Genomic DNA, 23411 nt, shown 5'->3' with positions numbered 1-23411 from the left:
CTTCAGGGCAGCTATTGAGGTTCTTTGTTTTGTTTTGTTTTGTTTCTCTGATTACCGTGTCCTTGTCTGTACTTGCCACAATGCTTGGCTTTTGGTGCTTCAAGACTTGTTTACCAGATGAACATTATACAGTTGAATGCAGCATCCCGCAGATGTGAGAAATGAAGGGCTCCAATTGAACGCTCCGTTCTTCAGGTGGGAGAGGTTTAGGTTGGGTGGCAGGGACAGTCACCCCTTGACTTCCCAAGAGGGTGACACAATCTAGGTTTGGTTTTAGCTCCTGGGATGTCTGATGGGGTTCAGGCAGTCCTCCAGCTGGAATTTGAGACCTTCTAGGTGACTGAAGGAGGGAAACAAAGAGGTAGAGGCAGCGCTTTGGCTTTGGCTGGCAAAGAAGTGGCACCTGTTAACTTTTTTTTTTTCTTTTAAGATAGGGTCTTACATATCTCCCAGGCTTGTCTGACACTCACTATGTAGCCCCAACTCATTGTCCTCCTGCGTTAGCCTCCAAAGAACTGGTCACCATACCCGGCTTGTCACTGTCATCCTCACTTCCCTGACCAGAGCAGGTCACAGGGCGCATGCTTCCTGCAAGGAGGGCTGGGATAAGCTGTGGAGTAAAAGACTGCTTCACAGTATGTATGGGAGAGGATTTGTATATTTTTTTCTTGCTACAGGCATTAGACCATTGTAGCCTCTGGCTGAGTCACTTGCCTTGTCACCATGCTTTTCCACAGACAGGAAGGGAACACCTGCCTCTATCTTTAGCTCTGGGAAGGAAGGAGGGGCGTGAGATGACACTCAAGGAGAGTCATCTAGCAGGTGTGTGTGTGTGTGTACTAGGTTTTGAACTCAGAGCCTGGGTGCTAGTAGCCCTTAGCCTTTTTACTCAAGGCTGACACTATACCACTTGAACCACACCTTTGCTTATTGCTTTTTGGTGGTTCATTGGAGTCTTATAAACTTGCCTTCCCTGGCTGGCTTTGTACTTTGATCCTCATGTATAACCAGGGTTAAAGAAGGCATGAACCACTGGTGGCCGGCACATAGCAGAGTTTTTCCCCCTCCTTAATGACATGTCAGTCACGTGACACTCGTTTATACACATCCCTCCATCTGTTCAAGATTAGTAAGACCAGTCCAAATCGGCTCAGACTCCAGTGAGTGCAAGGAACAGAAACCAGCCTGAGTTACTCAAAGCCCTGAGGGAAATGAAGAATGGAGAGCAGGAAAGCTGGCCTCCTGAGGGCCTGGGAGGGCGGCAGCTGCTCTTAGTACCTGCGTGTGGTGCACCTGCACGCCGCCGCTGAGAATGCAGATCAGCTGTCATGGTCCCTCAACTCCCAAATCCATCCACCCTCTTTCTCGTAACCTTAAGAGACCAAATGGTTTCTGAACTTTGATTTGAATTCCTGGGGAGAGAGTCTGATTGGCTGCGTGGGCCAGCTGTGTGCTGCTGGTCCAATAAGCTGTACCACATGGATTGGGGGCCTTGTTTTGAGAGTAGGGGTGAGCAGTCAGTCCTCACTGAAGGATGTGATCTGGGCAGGCCCAGCTTTGTCGGGCTGGTTCAATAATATCTGTAAGAATTTTGAGTCCTGTAAGGCAGATCCTGGAAGTTCTGAGGCTTCTTCCAGAACATCCCTCCTGGACCACAGAACCTTGGCAGGCTCCAAAACAAAGCTTCTGGTTTGGGATCAGAGTCCCTCCTGTTCTGAAACTGCAGAGTAGAGAGAAAAAAAGTAATGAACAAGCCCTTCTACCACAGAGCAATTTGAGGGCTGAATTATTCAGGGCCCTTGTTCCCTCTGTCTTTTCTCCCGAAGGCCCTTTGCGGGGAGGCACAGGCAGGCTCAGGATCGCTCCTATACTCTGGAGCTCCACAGAGCCCACCCTGTCAGGCTTCATCCTTGTCCTGGTAACCTTTGTCCTTCTGTTCCTGCAGTTTCCCCGCAGCTCTGCCAGGTTCAGGTTGAGGATGGAGGAAAGCCCCTCCTTTCCCTCCCTCTGCTGCTCCTGCTTGGCTCCAGGATACAGCGATAATGAATTACATAAATAAGTCATTCCCATTAGCAGCCAGGCCAGGGCCAATTGTTGGGCCAGGAGACAGAGCAGTTCTTGGGAAGGTTATAAGGGCCTCGTCAGTCTCCTCCCCAGCAAGGCTGATCCAACCCCAGCCACCTGGACTTTCCCCTTAGCCCCTCCCAAGAGGCCATTAATCCTCCTTTATCCCCTCCCGGTAAGTTTTCAATCTGGAAGCTGGATGAATATCAGTGCTTCTAGCAGCAGAGGGGGCCTTGGATGGAGGTGGGGGTGCAGGGCCCCTAGAAAGGGTTTGAGGTGGAGCATCTGGGAGCAGAGGCGCCTCCACAGGGCCTGCCTAGGCTTGGCTGGCCAAGGTGCCCCGTGGCCATGGCAACCCATGGCCGCTGACAGCTGGGGCAAACACAGGCTTTCAAAGGGGTCCTTGTTCCCTGTGGGAGCCCTTCAGTTCCAGCCTGCTGGGGCTTTTCAAACCTCAGGAGGGGAGGGAGGGGCAGTGGGGATGGGATGCCTGCTTCTGAGGAAATGTCACCCCTACTTCCCCCTCTACGTTGCCCCCCCCCCGACATTTTTCCCTGAGGCCCCAGTGCCCAGAGCTTCTGGAGGTTGAAAAGAGTAAGCAGAGGAGCGTGCTTGGTCTCCAGGCAACAGGCTCCGTGTGTGTGTGTGTGTGTGTGTGTGTGTGTGTGTGTGTGTGTGTGTGTGTGTGTGCATGTGTGCAGTTGAAGGGAGGGAAGAAAGGTCACAGTCACACTGATCACCTCAGAGTGGAAGGCCCATGCCCTATGTGGAGCTCAGCCAGCTGGCCAGGGGTACCCGATACACATCTTTAAAGATGGCCCCTGCCAGCATGGACTATCACAGCTGTAACATCCGAGAGCTCAGAACCATTATTGCATGGAAGACGACCATAGTGACCCTTGGCATTCTTCTGTATTGGGTACATTTTAGTGAGAAAGCTGAGCGTGGATGCTGGGATCATTTGCTGGCCTGGAGGAAACTTCATCCGAGGATTTGCTCCTGCCTTTTGGCTTTAAAGTTACCCACATGTAAACATCAGAAAGGACGGCACGTCTGTGCTCTGAGCACCTAGAATGTGCGTGGGCCTCCTCTGGTGCTCATTAGTGAATGAGCGAAGGCTTTGGGTCCTGCCATTCTCTAGGGAAGATCCAGGTCCACATCTAGACAGCTGCCTTTGGTGCTGCACTCCTCACCAGCCTGATCTGAAGGCCTGATGGGCAGGGGCGGCCTCGAGTGTGCATGGGTGCGTCGGGGAGGCAGACGTGATGTCTGGTCTGTCAGGTCTTCAGGTGCTCCCAGGGATCCTTGAAAGAGCTGTGGGAAAAGATCCCACAGGAAGCAGGGCCCAGAAAGGCCCCCGCTGGGTGTGCCATCATTTGTGTCTCAAGTCACTGTCAGCCCAGAGAGGCAACAGTGTGGTAGATGGGAGTTCATGGCTAATGACTCTTCCTCTGTCTTCTGTTATGGGGGCTCCATAGGTATGAACACCCCTAGGCCAGGCTTCTGATGATTCACACCGGAAGAGTCTCATTCTGGGACCAAAATCAGGTGGCTGGGCTCTCTTCCCTCTCCTCTTCTGTCACCTCCTCCTGTGCTGAATGTGGGTGAGTTGGCGCTGTTTAAAGCCTCTTCTGCATCTGAAGTCGGGGAGGAAAGCAGTCTCAAGCAGCACTTCCTAAAGTTTACTGATGAGTATAAAGCTGGAAGCCCTGCATGGAGCTCTGTGGGGAGAGGGAAGAAGCAGCTACAGCTTCGGCGTTGGTAGACACTCACTACAGTGGAGGGACCAGCCAACACATTAGAGGAATATTTGGATTTCTACAGAATCGAAGCCCCGGCTGAGGGACCTGTAACGCCCACAGTGGGCTCCAGCTAGTGGTTCTCCTCCTCGCTGCACAAGTGACTCTGCTCTTGGAGCATGGGGCTCAGACATGTGTGAATTTTCTAAGCACCCCAGATGTTTCTCCTGTGCACTCATGGTTGAATTTCGTGCGGTGGGCCACAAATGGGGACAGTTTGGCCTCCCAGGAGATATTGGTAGTGTCAGGAGCCCATTTTTTGGTTGCCACACGTGGGAGTGATGGTGGAGGTACTATTGGTCATGTGGGTGGAGACCAGGGCATGCTATTAAATCTCCACTCTACAGGACAGCCCCTCAACAGGTGCCTAGTGTCAAGGACCCCTGCCAGCTGGGCGCTGGTGGCTCACACCTGTGATCCTAGCTACTCAGGAGGCTGAGATCTGAAGATCATGGGTTGAAGCCAGCCCAGGCAGGAAAGTCTAGGAGGCACTTGGCTCTAATTAACTACTAGGAAACTGGAAGTAGAGCAGTAGAGCTGTGGCTCAAAGTGGTAGAGTGCTAGCTTTGAGCAGAAGAGCTCAGAGACAGTACCCAGGCTCTGAGTTCAAGCCCAGAACTGACAAGAAAAGGTGGGGGCGGGGGGAGAGAAAAAAGAGAAGAAAAAAAAAAGCCCCTGCTGTAGTGTCTGGGCTTAGCATGTGGAGATGTGTTTCCAGTGGGATTTGAAGAACGGGAAGGATGTGGTTGTGGGGAGAAGTGGAGTGGGGCTGTGTGATAAGCTCAGTAAGCTTTGGGGCAGGAATAAGTGGTTTGATTTTTGCACAGAGGAAAGAGGCTCGGGGTTTCATGGAAGCCACATGAGATCTAGATGAGTCCCAGACCTCATCGACTGTCACTGCTGACCCCTCTCCTGTGTCTGCTTTGAGTGTCAGTAACCCGGGGAGTTCAGGGTAGGTGCCCCAGTACCATCCGTTCCACATGCCTGCTCTCCTGCTAGCTGACGTTCTTCAAGTGGGCAGCTCCTGCCCTGGAACTCCCTTTCTCCTGACTCCAGGAGCTTAATTAATGTCCTTTACCCCTCCATCTTCTGAGGGAGGAGGCAGAGACGGCCATGGAATGCTGCCTGGCAGTGTCTGGCCCCTGCACTTGCCCCACCTATGCTTGGGAATAAATGGGTGAATCTTCCCAGTGGAATGGGAAAGCTGAAACTGACTACAGATGGCCCGCTCAGTAAGTCCTTCATTCCCTGTGCTGTAAACTGAGTGAGAGCCTGAAGGTGGTCACCGGAGGGAGGTCTGTGCTATCATTAATTTCTAGGGAACACAGTCGGTGCTGTGAAGGTAACCTAAGCGAGTGGAGACTATTGGTATTTGGAGTTCTGGCTGTAGAAGCGGCCATGGAGGCAGTTTTCACCGGTCAGGGTTGAACTCAAAGTGTCCCTTTCTCGGAGGCTTCCAGCTCCCAGCTTCTTAGTTCTCACAGTGGATGTGAAATCCTCTTTTCTCTTTCTTTCTTTCTTTTTTTCTTTCTCTGTGTGTGTGTGTGTCGGCCATGGGGCTTGAACTCAGGACCTGGGTGCTGTCCCTAAGCTTTTCTGCTCAAAGCTAGTGCTCTGCCACTTTGAGCCATGCCTCCACTTTTGGTTTCCTGGTGATTAATTAAATAAGACTCCCAAACTTTCCTGCCCAGCTGGCTTTGGACTCTGATCCTCAGATCTCAGCCTCCTGAGTTGCCAGGATTACAGGTTTGAGCCATGGGTACCTGGCATGTTTTCAGAAGTTAAGAAGAGCTATATAAATGTGTGTGTGTGTGTGTGTGTGTGTGTGTGTGTGTGTGTGTGTGTGTGTTCTTCAGAACATAGTCTGAGGCCCAGCTGCAATGTGGCATGAGCAGAGTGAGGAGTAGTCAGTCTCCTCGTAAGTCATGGAGGTATGGTAATGGCTGATATTCCTCTGACTGATTGTAAATGCTCTCAAGCTGCTTTTCTATCTTCTGTTAAGTCCCCGGGACAGAAAGAGCTGCTGTTTCTGGAACTTAGGAAAGAAGGCCCGGTGTGTCCCAGGATCCGGCTGGACTGAGGGGAAGGTGTTTTGCAAGGTCTGTCTTTGAGGTAAGCTCTGTGCCTTCCGCCCTGGCACAGCAGTGTGAGTAGTGACGCTTCGCCAGATGGGGTTCCTAGCATTGGCCCGATGGGCTGTGGTAGACTTGTGCGGGTAGAGCCAGGCTCTTCAAAGTCAGGTCCTAGACCAGCAGCAAGGCCATCCTCTGGTTAGAAATGGAGACTCACCAAGTGCCTGTGGCCCACACTTGTAACCCTAGCTACTCAGGATTGCAGTTCAAAGCCAGCCCAGGCTGAATCTCTTATCTTCCCCCCCAACCCCCTCCCCAGTCCTGGGACTCAACTCAGGGGCTGGACACTGTCCTTGAGCTTTTTCAGGGTGCTCTACCACTTGAGCCACAGAACGACTACTGGCTTTTTCTGAGTATGTGGTTCTGAGGAATCGAACCTAGGGCTTCATACATGCTAAGTAAGCTCTCTACCACTAGGCCATGCCCTGGGTCTCTTTATCAAACAGCTGGAAGTGAAGTTATAGCTCAAGTGGTAGTGTTAGCCTTGTGCAAAAAAGGTTCATGGACTGTGCCCAAGCCCTGAGTTCAAGAGTCAGGATGGGCACACACATACAAAGAAAGAAAAGAAAAGAGGGATTAGGCAGAGAGAGAGAAATAGGGGGAGTTTTGAGAGAGAGAGTTACAAGCCCCAAACACTTCTGAGTCATTTCCATTGGACCAGGGTGGTTTGTGTGTACTTTAGAGTCTGAGGAGACTTTGCAGGCGAAGGGCTGCTTGGGGGGATGTTTCAGACCATCTCATCTCCTATGAAAAACAGTGCTTCCCAGACTATCTGAGTGGAAAGACAGGTTTTTAAACATTTATGTATTGTTTCCATTTGCTCATGGAACAATGGGCCTGCAGTCTGGACAAGTCTAACAACATCTGAACTGTTCTCTACCGATTCAGAGGCGAGTCCCCAGATCACATGCCTGCGTGTCATGCTAATGCCAACTTGCTTAGAAAAGTTTCTAAAAATCTTTCCTGCTTTCCTTGCTGTGCTTTTTAATTTTTCGCCGAGGACTCTTCATTAGCTATGTATGGTGGCTTGTGGATTTGCTTTTACTGGCGTTGGCTCTCGTGCTCTGTCTTTGCGGTCAACTAGATCCAGGCTTGAGTCCTGGCTCTGCCATGTATTTGCTGTGTATTCTTGGGCAGTTGGTTAGCCTGTCCGATCCTTAATTTTATGGTGTCTAAATTGGCAAGAATAAAGCCTCTGCTGCATAGAATTCACGTTTGATAATTGGGTGTCAAGTGCAGCAGGCAGCATCATTGTTATTGTTTACTGTCTTGGAGCATCGGAAGTGAGGACCTTGGCGTCTGTTCAGGAACATTTTTGTATTTAGACACACCCTAGTCTTTAAAATGGTAGCGAATTAATTTAGCACAGGAACTTCTCTCTTTCTCCTAATTCTGTGTGGAGTTTCTGGGAATGATACTTTTCTCTATGTAGATCCAAGCAAAACCCATAATCAAAACTGGGACAATGTTGGAACTTGTTTTGAAGTAATAAATCCTGTAGGAAATCCTTTAATTCCACAGGACCCATCTGTTAACCTTTCCTTCTCCCCATCCTGTGTAGAGCCGGCGTTAAGTCTGAAGATATGTTCTAGGGTGGTTATGGTAGTTTGTGCCTGTAATCCCAGCTACTTGGGAGGCAGAGATAAGAGGATTAAGATAGATGGTGACTCTTGGCAAGTATGTCATCCTATCTGAAAACAAAACAAAACAAAAAAAATGGAGCCAGGGGCGTGGCCTAGTGGTGGAGAGCTTGCCTCACATGCATGAAGCCCTGGGTTCAATTCCTCGGTACCACGTACTCAGAAGAAGCCAGAAATGGTACTGTGGCTCAGTGGCAGACCACTAGCCTTGAGAAAAAAGTGTCCAAGGACAGTGCCCAGGCCCTGAATTCAAGCCCCGTGACTGGCAAAAGAAAAAAAAAACCAAACAAATAAACAAACAAAACTAAACTAAATAAATGGAAAAGGACTGTGGTATGACTGAATGGTAGCTATTCAGTTCAATCCCCACTAATGCCAAAAAAAATTAAAGACAACATGTGTTCTAGAATCAACTTAGCAAGGCATTAGTTCTTTGTTTTTTAACCTTTTCTTTTCTTTTTTTTTTCTGGTTCTAAACTCCCTTAAATAATATACTCTAAAAACTGGAGACAGCCAAGCTCTTGCCTATAATCCCTGTAATCCTAGCTACTCAAGAGGCTGAAGGCTAGAGTGATTCAAGGCCAGGCTGGGCAGAAAAAGTTTAAACCCCCCCCCCATTTCCAAAATAACCAGCAAAAGGTAGAACTGGAGGCATGACTCAAGTGTTATGGCAGCAGCCTAGCAAGCACAAGGACCTGAGTTCAAATCTCAGTACTGGGGGGAAAAAAAGTCAAAGTGGATGCACATTCAGATGTGTGAAATTGCTTGTTTAGTTCTGTAGGGGTGTCACAGGCCTCACAGATCTGTGGCTAAGAATTTGCTTCCAGGTCACAAGTTCCATGTGTCTGGTTTCTGCTATACAGTGCATGTCTGAGAGCCCCTCAACAGAGAACAGGGATTCAATGCACAGGGTTGAGAATGTCTGGGTGCCAGGGTCTGTAATCCTTCCTCTGCTGCTTTCTGGCTTGTCTGTCTTGGGTACAGTTATTTATCCATACTAAGCCACAAGTTCCCCATTTTTAACATGAGGATAAAAATGGTACTTCCTCAGAAGTGGAGCTGTGGCTTAAAGTGGTAGAGCACTACCTGTGAACAAAAAGAGCTCAGGGGCAGTGCCCAGGCCTTGAGTTCACAGACTACACAATCAACTGAAAAAAAAAAGGTACCTCCTGTACACCCATGTTCATACATGTTTATATATATGTTCATTGCCACACTATGAACAATAGCCGAGTGATGGAAACAGCCAAATGCCCCACAACAGATGAGTGGATCCAAAAAGTGTGATACCTGTAGACCATGGAATTTTACATGGCCATTAGAAAGAATATTAGTATGTCATTTGCAGGGAAATGGATAGTCTAGAACAAATCCTGCAAAGTGAGGGAAGCCAAACTCAGAGACAAATAGCACATGTTTTCTCTCGCATGCAGGACATGATAAATTCTAGAGAACTCTAGGCATCTACACATAGTGACAGCAAAGGAGGATACTCTTAGGGGAAAAACTCAAAGGCACAATGCCTATGTGTCTCTGATCACAGAAAATAATATTTACCAAATGGACTCCAGGAAGTAGAAACAATTTTTATTTCTTTGTTGTTTTTGTTTTGGTTTGGTTTGGTTTTGTCTTGTTGGTTTGTTTATCTCTTTGTTTTTTTTTTTTAGTTTTTTTTTTTTGCCAGTCCTGGGCTTGAGCTCAGGGCCTGAGCACTGTCCTTGGACTTTCTCAAGGCTAGAGCTCTACCACTTGAGCCTCAGCACCACTTCTGGCTTTTTCTAAGTATGTGGTACCAAGGAATCAAACCCCGGTCTTTGTGCATGCTAGGCAAACACTCTGCCACTAGGCCAAACTGCTGGCCCTGTTTATCTCTCTTTGGGAAGGTAAAGGGGGCACAGAAACCGAGGGATAGGATGAACAAACTCAGCAGTGGTTCTCCCTGCACATCGTGTTGAAAATGAACTATCCAATTTGGGGAGGGGGGGAACTGGGAAAGAGTCAGGGAAGAGGCAACATTTACCAAAAAGAAATGTACTCAACCTGACCTACATAACTGTAACTCTACTGTATGACACCTTTATAATAACATTACCATTAAAAAACCCAATTGTACCTCCTGTCTTGTGGTAACTGAATGGTTACATGAAATAAGGTTTGCAAAACATTATGTTGCATGAATTGTTGTTTTAGCCTGTATAGTATCTACCTTTGGTAGAAAGAACCAGTGCTACCATTCTTTGCAGAGTGACAAGTGGTTGGCGGTCCTTTGGGTGGGTTGGGGGAGTGGATCTCTTCACCTGCCTGAGATCTTGAGGGTTTGGGGGAAAGGTCAGGGACCTTTGGAAGGAAGCTCCCAGAGTCCTTTTAACTATTGCTCCGGGCCAGCGATTTGTTATATTAGCTATTGTCGTTTTGGGCTCCAGATGTGGAGATGGCGGCTTGAGGAACTTCTTTGATGTCTCACCCCAGAGTGTGTTGGGGCGAGGGCAGTGGTGAGGCTGGGCAGGAGGAAAGGGACATTTGTTCTTGCCTTAACTCTAACCTTTTTTGTTGTTGTATTTATGCTCTTAGGCCCCAGCAATTAGAGGTAGTGTGAAGTGGGGTCAGGGCCGTGGCCAGCTTGTGAGGGACTTTGGGGTCAGTGCAAAAGAGGAGGAAAAGTCTCTCTGGCTGCTCCTTGCTGCCTGTCCATTCCCACATCCTCATAGCCACTCACCCTCTCTCCTCCTTGGTGCTGTGAGAAGGGCAGGAGTTAGAGGATTCCCAGCCCAGCCCCCACCAGGCTCTTAATTACATTAAGGCACAAAGCAGCAGAGCCAGGGCCCTGTGCGTCCTGGCTGGCTGTGGAGGAACAGTCGTGGTCTGTTCTCACGGCCTGTTCCCCGCAGCTGCGTGGCCCTTTCATCTCTGCCTCATTCCCAGGGACATGGGGCTCTCACCTCCTTACTTCGTCCCCCGCTCGCTGGTTTTCTTCCTTCCTTTCCTGGCCCTGTGGGTAGCAGCCTCCCAGCCCATTTCCTCTGTTCCTGAAGCAGCTCCATCCAACCTTGTTTCTGGTGTATGCCTGATGCTCGCTGGGGGGGTGGGAGAGCCACGGATGCCCTTAGCTGTTTTGCTTCTGATTTGCGTATTGTCCTGGAAGGGAGGGGGGAATGCTTCCAATTTATAATGACGCCTTCCATTTGTTTAGGATTTACTGGTTTCTGGAAGTACCATCCCGTCTTTCTCACTCAAGGCTAGCCCTCGCTGCTCTCTGCCACTTTGAGCCACAGTGCCACTTCTAGTTTTCTGGTGGTTAATGGGACGTAAGTGTCTCACAGACTATCCTGCTTGGGCTGACCTCAAACCAGGATCCTCAGATCTCAGCCTCCTGACTAGGAAGGATTTTACGCATAAGCCACTGGTACCAGGCTTGGTTTTCTTTTTTGAAATGTGCCCATTAAAAAAAAAACAAACAGTTGAGATCTCACTGAGTATGTGCTCTGAGTCTAGCTTTTTCTTTGCCTTTTTCCTTTTTTGCTAGTCATGGGCCTTGAACTCAGGGCCTGGGCACTGTCCTTGGACTTTCTCAAGGCTCGAGCTCTACCTCTTGAGCCACAGCACCACTTCTGGCTTTTTTCTATGTATGTGGTACTGAGGAATCGAACCCAGGTCTTCCTGCACGCTGAGCGAGCACTCTACCACTAGGCTAAACTCGTGGCCCTGAGTCTAGCTTTTTCATGTCATACTCCAGGCTATATTTAAGATGAAATGGTGTATTTCTGGATATGTTTTGTCTACATCATTGCTTAGTATCACCCCTCCCTCACTTGCCTTTATTTTAAGTCTCAGAACTTTATGGAGCATGAAGGAAGGTCAGGAGGTATTTGTTGGGTTCTACAGGTATAATATTAATCCAGGGCTGGGGCCTCTGCCAAGGCTCCTTTTGCCATAGTGCTAGGAGGAGGAACTTGGCTAAGGTACAGGTCTGAGACCTTAATGGAACACAGTGGGACACCCATTTGAGTGGCATCTGACTGCTCTGGGAGATGTCTTTGTGGTGGGATGAGGGAACACAGGTTTAAATTGGTTCTTGGGCCTGGCAACACACTGGTTGAGTCTCACTTCCAACCTTAGCCCTGGCCTGGTGGTCAGCTACTCTGACTTACTTCGTCTCCTTCCTTGAGCTGTTCTTAACATGCCTTAGTCCCTTGCTTGGCTCCTCTCCCAAAGACTCTTGGGTATTTTCCCTGGAGTCTTCAGGTGCTTTTTACTTCTGAAGAAGGACTGGGCTTATAGCCATTGCTGAGAGCTTGGGTCTTGCTTAGCTGTCCTGAGCATTAGATAGACACCTGCTTTTTCTCTCAGTATCCTTTAATTTCACTTGTTGAAGATAATGATAGATAATAATTACAATGAATATTATCCTTTGTTCCTCTAGACCCAAAGTCACTTCCAGTTCTATTGATTTATGTACACTTTTCCCTTTCTTCTCTGCCTCCTTAGAAGGGAAAATTAAGTCATTGGGTAATTGAAGACTTTTGAGGACTGAGAGCATGGCTCAAATAGTAGACTGGCTACCTAAAAGGATAAAGCTCTGAGTTCAAACCCTAAACCCCACTTCCACAAAAGAAAAAAATGTTTTGAGTAGTAATATGAAGGAATAGGAAGAATCAGAAAGACCTACCTTCAGTCCTGTCTCTGTCCTATGTTAAATATTCTTGTCACTTAGCTCTTGAGATTCTTTCCTTGTATGTCCAATGAAAAGCAGAAATAACCTGACGTACAATATTGATAGGACAATCAAGTAGAAGTGCTTCTGTAAAACTTGCTGGCACATAATAGTTGTTCAGTCAGATCAGGGTCACAAAATATACCAGCCTTGAAGGCACAGGGGTATAACTGTCCCCCTCTCCTCCCCAGCCCTCCCTGCTCATGTTTCTGCAGAGCCTTTTACTGTGTCTTTTACCAAACCAGCTCCAGGCAGGAAACTTTCCTGCCTGGCTGACCAGAGGAACCTGGTTAGCCCTCTAGAGCTTCTGTTGCTTCCAGTCCCTTGTGGCTGGGGCATCATGCCAAGTCCAGCCCTGAGTTCCTACAGCTTGCTCACCCGAGTGAAAGTGATCAGGCCCTTTCCTTCAGACTTCTTTCTCCCTTACCCATCTTGAGAAAGCGACTCTACACGAATGCAAAAGGGGGGTGGAGTCACCATTCCTTTGTTGCTGAAAGTCCATGACCACACTTTTAGCCCAGTAGCCAACAGGAAGCCAAGGAGAGGTCATCTGGGGACAAGTGTTAGCTCTGGGTCACTGTGGTCCAATCTGAGATTATATTGTTGACTGTTTCCAGCCCCTATCCAGCCAGAGCTGGCCTGGTTGACCATACAAGGGAGAAGAATCCTCTCCAGCCATCTGCCCACCACCTGGTATTCAGGATACTGTTCTTTCTGGGGCCATGGGCTGGGCGGCATTGGTATTACCTGCACACTAGTTAGAAATGCAGAACTTTGGGTCCCACACTACTGAGTCAGACTTGCATTCTGGGAAGGTCCCTAGGAAAATGCCTATGAATATGAAAGACTGAGAAGCACTGATTTAGATTGCAGTTCTCAGCCCCAGTGCCCGTTAGTATCACCTAGAGAGCTGTTTGAAAATATATACTGGTTTATGGACAGGAGGCATGGCTTGAGCAATTGTGTGCCAGCCAGGAAGAAATTCTCTCTCTCTAATCTATCTATCTATCTATCTATCTATCTATCTATCTATCTATCTATCTTTCTATCTACTATCTATCTGTCTATCTATATTTGTTTCCCAGGACCTATCCCCCCAGACCAATGAATCAGAATCCCCCTGCTAGACATTGGTATTCAAAAGAGATAAAAATCCAGTCCTGGTGGTACATGCCTGTAATTCCAGCAATTCAGAGGCTAAGCTGGATGGTGAGTTTGAGGCCAGCCTGGGATTCCTTGCAAGACTCAGTATCTCTCTCTCTCTCTCTCTCTCTCTCTCTCTCTCTCACACACACACACACACACAAACAACAAACAACTGAGAGGAAAAACAGTTCCTCCAGGTAGTTCACGTGTGTTAGACAGGAGAATTGGTTAAGATCCCTGTCTTTGGGCTGAGGGTCTGAATGAGGGCGCTTGTAGTTTGTGGAGCACCTACTATATACCTAGAGCTTTATCTTCATCTGTTATTTTATTTATTTGTTTTAAGCGTGAAGGAGCTGTGCTGTCTGTCTTCGGGAGGAAGAAGGCTGAGGCTCAGGGAAGTGAACCACAGCGTTGAAGGCCTTATAAGTAGTGGGGCTGGAATGGTGAACTCTGGGATTGTTTACTGTAACTGACACGCTAATGGCTAATGGGTTAGACAAGTCTCATTCTCCTCGGGAAAATATAGCCTGCGATTCTTTTCTGGCTCAGTTGCCTTGGCACTTTCAGTCTATGTCATTTTAGCATTGGATTTCAAGAAAAGTACAGTGGCTTTAGTTTCCTCAAACGAAGGAGATGGTGGTTCCAGGTCAGTGACTGACAAGCTGCAAACAAATGACCAAGAAGTCTGAAGGAAAGGAAGTCTTTCACAGGTTGTGTAGAAAACATAGACTTTCGAGCCAGAGAACCTACTCAAATCAACTGTAAACTAACCCTATGGATTCAAGCAAGTCTGTTTATATGATTAGAGGAAATTCTCTGTTCTCGCTAATTCTAAGTTGTAAGATGAACTCACACCTAGAATCCTAGCTCCCCCCAAAACAGATATAGGGAGGGTTGCAGTTCAAGGCCACGCTGAGCAAAAAGTTAATGTGGCCCCTTCAGCTCAGTAAAAAACAAACATCAGACTGAGGTATAGATACCTACCTACCTGTAATCCTAGCTCGGTGGGAGGCCGAAGGTCGGAGGATTGTAGTCTGAGACCCAATGTTAGACAAAAGCATGAGAACTTATCTGAAAAATAAAGAGAAAAAAAGGAGGTGGGAGCGGTTGTGGGTATGGCTCTTCCAGGTAGAGCACTTGCCTAGTAAGGATAAGGTCCTGAGTTCAAACTCCAATAGAATCAACAAAAGAAATAACAAAGAAAGATGAGACATGGGAAATGATGCATAGACCAGAGTGAGCTAAACCACAGGCCCCGTGTAAGTCTCTGGCTCTTTAGGACAGCTAGGAGAATGATGCTGAAACAGTGGCCCATCTGGTCAGGAGTCACAGAGAGCCATGTAGCCATTGCACTCAAATAGGACACATACAGAACCCTGAGACATAACCCCTTGAGAACCCCCGAGCCCACAGAGACTAGCAAGAAATACAGAGAAAATGAGCCACATGGCTGGGAATGTGGCTTAGTGCTGGAGTGCTTGCTTAACATACATGAAGCCCTGGGTTCCATTCCTCAGGACCACATACACAGAAAAAGCTGGAAGTGGTGCTGTGGCCCAAGTGGTAGAGTGCTAGCCTTGAGCAAAAGAAGCTCAGGGACAGTGCCCAGGTCCTGAGTTCAAGCCCCAGGACTGAGGAAAAAGAAAAGGAAGAAAGAGAGAGAGGGTGAGGGGGCAGGGAGGGAGGGAAGGAGGGGGGGGAAGGAAGGAAGGAAAATAAATAAGTAAAATAAATAAATAAATAAATGCTCTGGGCACAGTGGCTTGCACCTATAATCCTAGCTACTCAGGAGGCTGAGATCTGAGGATCAAGGTTCAAAGCCAGCCCCATCACTAAAGTCTGTGAGACTCTTATCTCCAATTAACCACTAGAAAACCATAAGTGGTGCTGTAGCTCAAGGGGTAGGGTGGAAGCCATGAGCTGAAGAGCTCAGGGACAATGCCCAGACCCCACAGTTCAAGCCCTACCACCAAGGACAAAAAAAAAGAAAGAAAGGAAGGAAGGAAGGAAGGAAGAAAGAAAGAAAGAAAGAAAGAAAAAAAGAAAGAAAGAAAGAAAAGAAAGTGAGTGAGCCACGCTCCCACCCCACCCAGGTCCAAACCTAACTCATTGTTGATTTGTTCTCTTTTGTGCTGATACCAGGACTTGAACCCTGGGTTTTGTGCTCTCTCTTGGCTTTGTTCACTGCTGGGGGTCTACCACTTACACCTCCAATCTAGTATTTTTGCTGGTTCATTGGAAATGGCGTCTTACATAATTTTCTTCTCTGGGCTGCCTTAGAATTGTGATCCTCATATCCCATTCTTCTGAGTAGCTATGATTATGGACACGAGCCATCGTCACCCACTTCAAGGCTATTATTATTATTATTATTATTATTTTGTGGATCATGGGGCCTGAACTCTGGCCTGGGCGTTGTCCCTGAGCTCTTCAGCTAAAAGCAACTGCCCTACTCCTGCCCTTCAGGGCCACTTCCCATTTAGTGGTTAACTGGAGATTAAGAGTCTGAGGGACTGTTAGTGACCAGGCTGGCTTTGAACCTCGGTCCTCCGATCTTAGCCTCCTGAGTAGCTAGGATTACAGGCGTGAGCCCCTGGGCCTGGCTCAAACCTAACATCTAAGTTCAAATAAGGATTTGAGAAAAGCAGCCTGAGGCTTCCACGGACTCCATACGCAGGTTACTCTGGCATTATCTTCCTTATAAAGTCATGGACCAGCTTCTGTGTTAGGGACTGGAATGAGTTAGGATAAACGTTTTTTTAATTTCTTTTTAAGAATGCTTGGCCCTGGCGTTGAGTGGCAGCTTGCACAAGGGCTTTTCGTGCATTTCACTGCATTGTTGATCCCATATACACCCTTCTAGGCTGATAAAGAGGGATAGGTTGCCCCTCTTTTATAACTGAGTGGAAACAGGCCTACAGATGGGAGAATTGAGGTCCATAGCAAATGAGGGCCATTGATTGAGCTTGAATGTGAGGCTTCTGGCTCTGAGCACAGCTCTCCTCATTTTCACTAAGACTTGGTCTTGTCTACCTTGGCCTTCCAAGATCTGAGGCTAGAAGTTGTCGACAGCCCTAGGTAGATGAACTCATAAAATACAGCCAATTTCTAGTGATGTGGACTTGTATTTTCAAACCCTCTTTTCTTTTTAATTATATGACCAAGACACAGCCACATCCTTTTTATTACAAATTTCAAATAATATATTGGGGCAGGAAATGTGGCTTCATAGTAGAATGCTTGCCTAGCAGGCCCTGGGTTCGATTCCATGCTACCACATAAACGTAAAATTAATAAAATAAAAGTAAAAATAGCCATTAAAAATAATATAAAGTCCCCTTTGACACCTCTACCACACCCTGTACTCCTCGGAGGAAACCACTGATGGCAGTTGAGGTGGGTCTTCCTAGACCTCTTTAAAAACCACATTTTGCCTGTTACTGATGGATCATTATACGCCTAACCGCCCTACTCACTTAAATTGCCAGCTGTGTATGTGAGCATGGAGAGAGCAAGGATTCTAATAGTACCTTCAACAGGATTAAACCAGGATGGTTAACCCAGGCGGGCTGGTGGTCAGAGCATCCAGTCTCAGACTGGTTGTAATACAGATCCTTCATAGATTTTGCTCTAATTTGGGTTCTGATCCAGTAGGTTTGGAATAGATCCTGCTTTGCTAATTATTGAGACTGCAAGCCATTCTATGAGTGGGGGCTATGGAGGAACTTGGGCTGTGGAATCAGCCACTGGGCCCTTAGTTGCTAGCCCGGTGAGCTAAGCCAGCTTTCTGTAACTGTGCATCAGGGGTAGGGATGACACCTGACCCGTGGGGCTGCTGTGAAGACAAAATGAGCTAGGGCCCGCAAAGCACTTAGTCCAGTGCCTGGCACACAGTATGTACTCAATCAATATTCATTATTAATATTATCTAGAGACAGGTAGCTGGGAGTATAGCTGGAGTTGTACAAAGTCAGCATAAAATGGTCCAACACAAACAGAAAACACTTGCTGGTTGGTTACTATTTGGGGCTATCTGTCCTGCTGCACACCTCTGCTGTTCAGTGAATGTTTTTGTCGTTGTTGCCGTTGTCATCATCATCATCAAGATGTTGCATATACTGTATGTGGCAGTTTGCTTAAGTACTTCTGGGGAAACTGAGGTTCCACATACATAGAAAAAAGCCAGAAGTGGTGTTGTGGCTCAAGTGGTAGATCTTTAGCCTTGAGAAAGCCCAAGGACAGTGCTTAGGCCCAGGACTGGCAAAAAAAAAAGGAAGCAGCAGGAGTGAGTGTCTGTTGTTTGTTGTAGAGACTGTAGCTTGATAACCTGAGTCTATGCTCTGTGGTTCTCTACGTGGGTGGAAACCAGAGCCTTTGAGTTTCAGGGAAGTAAAACAAGTCTTCAAACTTTGTCAAAATCATTTTGGAAAAAAAAATCACATATTTTTAATGAACATACATAGAAAGTTATGATGAATATAAAGACTATGATAAATATATGTGTTTACATATAAATATATTTAGATACAAATAAATATGTACTAGATATATTTATCATAACTTCTGTTGGACTGTTTCCAGTCTTATTATGTTATATACTTGCTTGAACCATATTTTTGTCAAAGACTTGGACCTGCAGGTCTGGTCCAGACACTGATGAAAAATGTCTACCATAATTCCTAATTGGCACAACTGGAGTTTGGGGTCAGAACAGTCAAATAGCCATACTTTGGGTCAGAAAAATATTGGGCTCCTTTTTTTCTCTTTATTTATTTTTTTGGGGGGTGACAGTACTGGGATAGAACTCAGGGTCTAGGCACTGTTGCTTAGCTTTTTTTGCTCAAGGCTGGTGCTCTACCATTTGGGCCTTACCACTCCGGCTTTTTTTGTTGTTGTTGTTGCTGTTGTTGTTGTTGGATAATTGGAGATAAGACTCTTCACAGACTTTCCTGCCTAGGCTGGTTTCAAACTGTGGTCCTCAGATCTCCGCCCTGTGGAGGATGACAGGCACCAATGAGTCAGTGGTGCTCACAAAATGTTTTGCCAGCTGCCAGGGGCTCATGCCTATCATCCTGGCTACTCAGGAGGCTCAGGTCTGGAGGCTGGTCTGAATAGACAAGTTTACTAGACTCCATCTCCAAAAATTCCCAGGAAAAAGCAGGGCTGGCCGCATATCTGGAGAGGTAGAATATCAGTGTAACAAGCATTAGGCTCTTAGTTCAAACATGAATAACACACACACACACACACACACACACACACACACACAGTGTTAAGCGGGTGTCCTGGTGTCAGCCTGCCTGCTTTCTAAGTTTAATCCTTAGCAGTTGGCTAGATAAAATAGAAGCCAGGCTCTTCCTCAGTCACGAGGCCATAAGGCAGCTCTTTGGCTTCTTGAGATTTCTCCTAGGAGAGCAACATTCTCTGATTGATTGATTGATTGATTGTGTGTGTGTGTGTGTGTGTGTGTGCGTGCATGTGTGCGTGTGCGCACCAATACCGAAGATTGAATTTAGGGACTGTACAGTCTCACTAGCACTTGAGCCATATCTCTAATTGTGGCTTTTTTTCTGATTAATTGGAAATAAGAGTCCCTTAGATTTGTCTGGTCCAACTGTCATTGAACCAAGCTATCTTCCTATCTCAGCCTCTTGAGTAGCAAGGATTCAAGGTGTAAGCCACCTATGGCAGGCTCTGGCTGTCTCTTTGGTGGCTTTCACCTCCCAGGGCAGGGAATGAAGTAAGGTTGGGGCCCTGGGATGGGCCCTTGTTTTGGAAGTGGTTAGAGAACTGCGAAGGCAGTCATCAGAGCCAGCTGGTGCTCAAAAGTGTTGAAAATGATTGATTTCCTGGTGGTCATCCATGTCTGGGCACCCCTGGAAGCTGCCAGGCTCCCCCAGGGTTCCCCAATAAAGCCTGATGGGGAGCTGATTGACCTGGATGTCTTGCAGACACTGCCCGGGGCTTTGTTCTGTAACCCCCTCTCTCCTGCTCTTTCCAGGAAGGATTAGCTGGGAGCGGAGGAGGGGGTGTGTACCCTGGAATGATGCCTCTGTGTCCCGAAGAACAGGGCAGTAGTTCGCATACTCTACCAGGGAAGGCATCCCGAGCAAAACGCATCGGCGTCTTCCGCCCATTCTCTGCCTCTGAGCATGTCACTTGGGCTGTCTCATCCTCCATCTCTGTGTGCTACACAGTCTGATGTGGCCGGTGTTTGGCCCTGTGGTCCTCGGGCTTTGAAGTTGGGCAGGTGTGTGGTGTGAAGCCAGTTTTTGCCACTTGCTACTTGAACGGCCTCAGGCAAGTTACTTAGCTCATCTGTGCCTTTCTCCCTGTTAGTCACTGGGATGGGGGCAGAGAATGGTTTCTCCCTTTTGGGGTGGTCCGAAAGATGGAGGAGACAATAGTTCCTGAGTGGCTGGCTTGGTAAGTATCTCTGCTGCCCTTCTTGGCTTGTGTTCTCTGTACAATTAGTCAGGCAATGAGCGGGTGCAGAGGTGTTCCCAAACCACTCTCCAAGGGCAGTGTGGTGGTGCCTGGCTCTGCCCCTTTCCCAGAATGGCACCCTGTGTGAAGAGGTACTTAATATGTGTCACCTGATCAGTGGCAAGAGCAAGCCAAGCTGCTCTTATGACTGCCCTTGAGCCCCTGCCATCTGCAGAACACAGTGCATCGTCTGCCCTCCACTCGGGGGTATTTCAGGTCACTTACCTTCTTGGGATCTCAGGGGGGACCTGTGGCCACCTAAGTGTGGACACAAGTGTGGGACACTTGTTTGATGTCTGTGTCCTTCCTATGACATGGCCTCAGGCCCTCTGCTCACTTGTTTCCAGGCTGCCCACCACACCTCAGTTTCTTTGTAGGCTTAGCAGAATCTCATCTCCATCCTTTCCGCATTGACTTTTCTTACTCTTTGGGCCTCACCTCGGCCTCCAGAGGTAGAAAACTTCAGCCCTCCCTGGGGTAGTCATGTCTCCAGGAATCTTTGTCAAGAAAGAATCCCTTTGTGAAATGAATAATCCCTCATTTTGGAGTTCTGTTCAGGGTTGTGATTGACATTCAGGGTTTTTCTATCGAGTCAAGCCCTGCAGGCCAGTTTGTAGGCCTGAGGGCCAAGGGAGGCTAGACAGCCAGCCTCCTCTCTGCCCAACGGAAAGGGCTCCCGACCCGGCTTCTAGATCTGCTGATTACCCTTCATCCTTGTGCTGTCTTCCTGGCGGGGTTCTGCCTGTTGACATCCATCACACGCTGGTCGGGAAGGTGGTGACAGGTTTGTGTTTCTCCCTGGGTTTTGTTCCTTTGCTTTCCCCTATCCTGTCTCCATGGAAACAGGTGCAGCCTTTGTGTTGCCTTTGCTTTGGGCAAATCCCTGCTCCCCACCGCCTCCCTTCTTTGGGATCAAAGGAGGAGGTGGGTTTATAGCCAGAACTGCCAAAAGACCTTTGACCTGGGAGGAGGGGCTTGACCCCCTGTGGTGTGGCTCCTGACCTGGCCTGGCCTGCATGGTTCTTGCTTCTGCCTCGTGAGGCCCTCAGACCCCACTGTATTCTCAGAGGCAAGCTGCTGGCCATCTGGTGTGTATCCCTGGGCAGGGGGTCAGTGAGCTGGCACTAGCTGTGCTTCTTCAGCACAAGCTTGAGGGTGAGGCCTTTGACCTGGTTTCCAGGCCTCTGCTTCTCTTGAGACGTTGCAATGGTGATGGGAACTCCTTTTATTTGAAGGAAAACCCACCTCTGGGTAAACGCTGCAGTGTGTGTCCTTTGATTGTTCTATGATCAATGGCACATTCTGTGTTTGCGTCAAACCCGGGAGTTGCCAATTAGAAATAAAGCTCACAAAACTAGCACCTCTCTGTAGACTGAGCGGCTCGATTATAATACAGCTTCTTGCTTCCCCCAGGGTGCTCGGCCCTCTCTGGCTAATGACAGCCTGTGGGGGAGCCCTGTTTCAGGCCACATCACAAGCCACCACAGCTAGGGACCACAGCAGATCTGTATGTTCTGAGGGACTTCTGTGTTTCAGAGGGGGGCGGACAGAAAGGGGCCCGGCAGCTTTCTACTTGCCTGCCTGTCATCTCTGTGGCTTGGGGAACTTCACTCACCAATAGGTGCAACCATTTGGTTGGCTTTTGGCAATAAGTTGAATGAACATAATCACACGTGACCCCACTGATTAAGTCAGCAAATGACAAGCCTTGCCCAATAATAATAATAATAGTAACAATAAACCCTTTGTTTTGCTACCTTTATTCTTTGATCATCCGCTAAGATGTTAAGTGTAGCTAAGGATGTGTGTGACCTCGGATTTTGCATTGTTCAAAAGCTTCCCTTGCAACTGGAGGTGGCGCTCTGTTTCAGGAGTGGTCTGAACGTGGTTAGATGTGCTTGCAGAAGTCAAGCCATAGATTCCTTTCTGCAGAAAGCCACTTGATGCCACTGCAGCTTTTACACATCTATCCTGTGAAACTCAACCCTACTTTTTTTTTTGTCGGTCTTGGGGCTTGAACTCTGGGCCTGGGCACTGTCCCTGCACTCTTCAGCTCAAGGCTAATGCTCTACCACTTAAGCCACAGCCCCACGTCTGGTTTTCTGGTGGTTAATTGGAGCCTTCCATACCTAGGCTGCCTTTGAACTGTGATCCTCAGATCTCAGCCTCCTGAGTAGCTAGGATTACAGGCTGAAATTCAACCATTTTTATAGTCAGGAAGTTTCTTAGGCAACCTAATCGAAAACTCCTTTTTCTTTGTTCCATCTTTAAGAAAAATAAACAGCTGGCACCAGTGGCTCACACCCACGATCCTTGCTACTCAGGAGGCTGAGATTTAAGGATTGCAGTTCCAAGCCAGTAAGGAAAGTCCATGGAACTCTTTTTTTTTTTTTTTTTTTTTTTTTTTTGCCAGTCCTGGGCTTGAGCTCAGGGCCTGAGCCATATCCTTGGACTTTCTCAAGGCTAGAGCTCTGCCACTTGAGCCTCAGCCCCACTTCTGGCTTTTTTCTATGTATGTGGTACTGAGGAATCAAACCCGGGTCTTCGTGCATGCTAGGCAAACACTCTACCACTAGGCCAAACTCCCAGCCCTGGAACTTTTATCTCTACTTAGTTATCAAAAAGTTGGAAGTAGAACTGTGGCTCTTGTGATAGAGCACTAGCCTTGAGCACAAAAGCTCAGTCCCAGGACTGGCCAACAAACAAAACATCTATCCTCAATGCTTTACTCAAAGATACTTGAATCCCTCTTCAGCCGGGACTAAACACACCCAGTGTTTGAGGCCAGCCTCTTGGCTTCTCCTCTCCTCCCAGCAGAACAATGACAGAGCTTCCTGTTGGTAAAACAAGGAAAATAGTAGCTGCCTCATTGGGTTGGTGTGAAAATCAAATAGAGACTGTGGGGCCCGCACCTTGCCAAGTGCCTGGCAGATGGTTTATTTTCAGTTACTCCACTTGAGTGGGAGTACATTTTTATCCTGCTACTGTTAGGCTCACCAGGGCTCTTGCTTTTTTTTTTTTTTTTTTTTTTTTTTTGCAGCCTTTCCTAAATAAAGCGTCTCTCCTATATAAAGCCAGTGGGATGTCCTCTTCATTGGCCTATTGCAGGGCCTCTAGAGGCCAGATGGGGAAAGTACAGGTCTCACCCTTCTGCTGTCTCTCAATCCCTGAAATAGGACACCTGGAACTCTGGGAGACCTGGCATAGAGAGAAAAGCTCCCTCCCACCCAGGACCTGCCCTGACCTCCAGAGCACCTGGGTTGGGAATGCTGATTCCCAGGCCTCCCTGGTGCACCAGGAGGGCCTTTTGCAAAGACAAGTTTCTCCTATTCCTGTGACAGCAACTCACGACTCTGCCATTCCAGGGGTGAAGTTACAGAGTTGCGGTGAACCCTTCATCACAGAGAATACGGTCATGAGACTGCCATGACTT

The 23411-nt window shown here is 47.9% G+C and overlaps 1 protein-coding gene across 2 annotated transcripts in view; it reads left to right on the top strand.

Annotated features, from left to right (window-relative positions):
* The window catches only part of Cuedc1 (CUE domain containing 1), an 84681-nt gene that overhangs the window by 17886 nt on the left and 43384 nt on the right, over positions 1 to 23411 (top strand). The window contains exon 1 of one of the 2 annotated variants that reach the window (XM_090351091.1): positions 5881 to 5975. The exons of the other annotated variant lie outside the window; for it this stretch is intronic. The gene's annotated coding sequence lies outside the window, so the exon portion shown is untranslated. Of the gene's footprint in view, positions 1 to 5880; positions 5976 to 23411 lie in introns of those variants that run through there. 2 annotated transcript variants of the gene reach the window in all.

This window comes from Megascapheus bottae, chromosome 17 (assembly GCF_031878675.1).
Source record: "Megascapheus bottae isolate mThoBot1 chromosome 17, mThoBot2.hap1, whole genome shotgun sequence".
In the NCBI taxonomy this organism is placed as follows: domain Eukaryota; kingdom Metazoa; phylum Chordata; class Mammalia; order Rodentia; family Geomyidae; genus Megascapheus; species Megascapheus bottae.
This window is presented reverse-complemented; position numbering and strand designations above follow the sequence as displayed.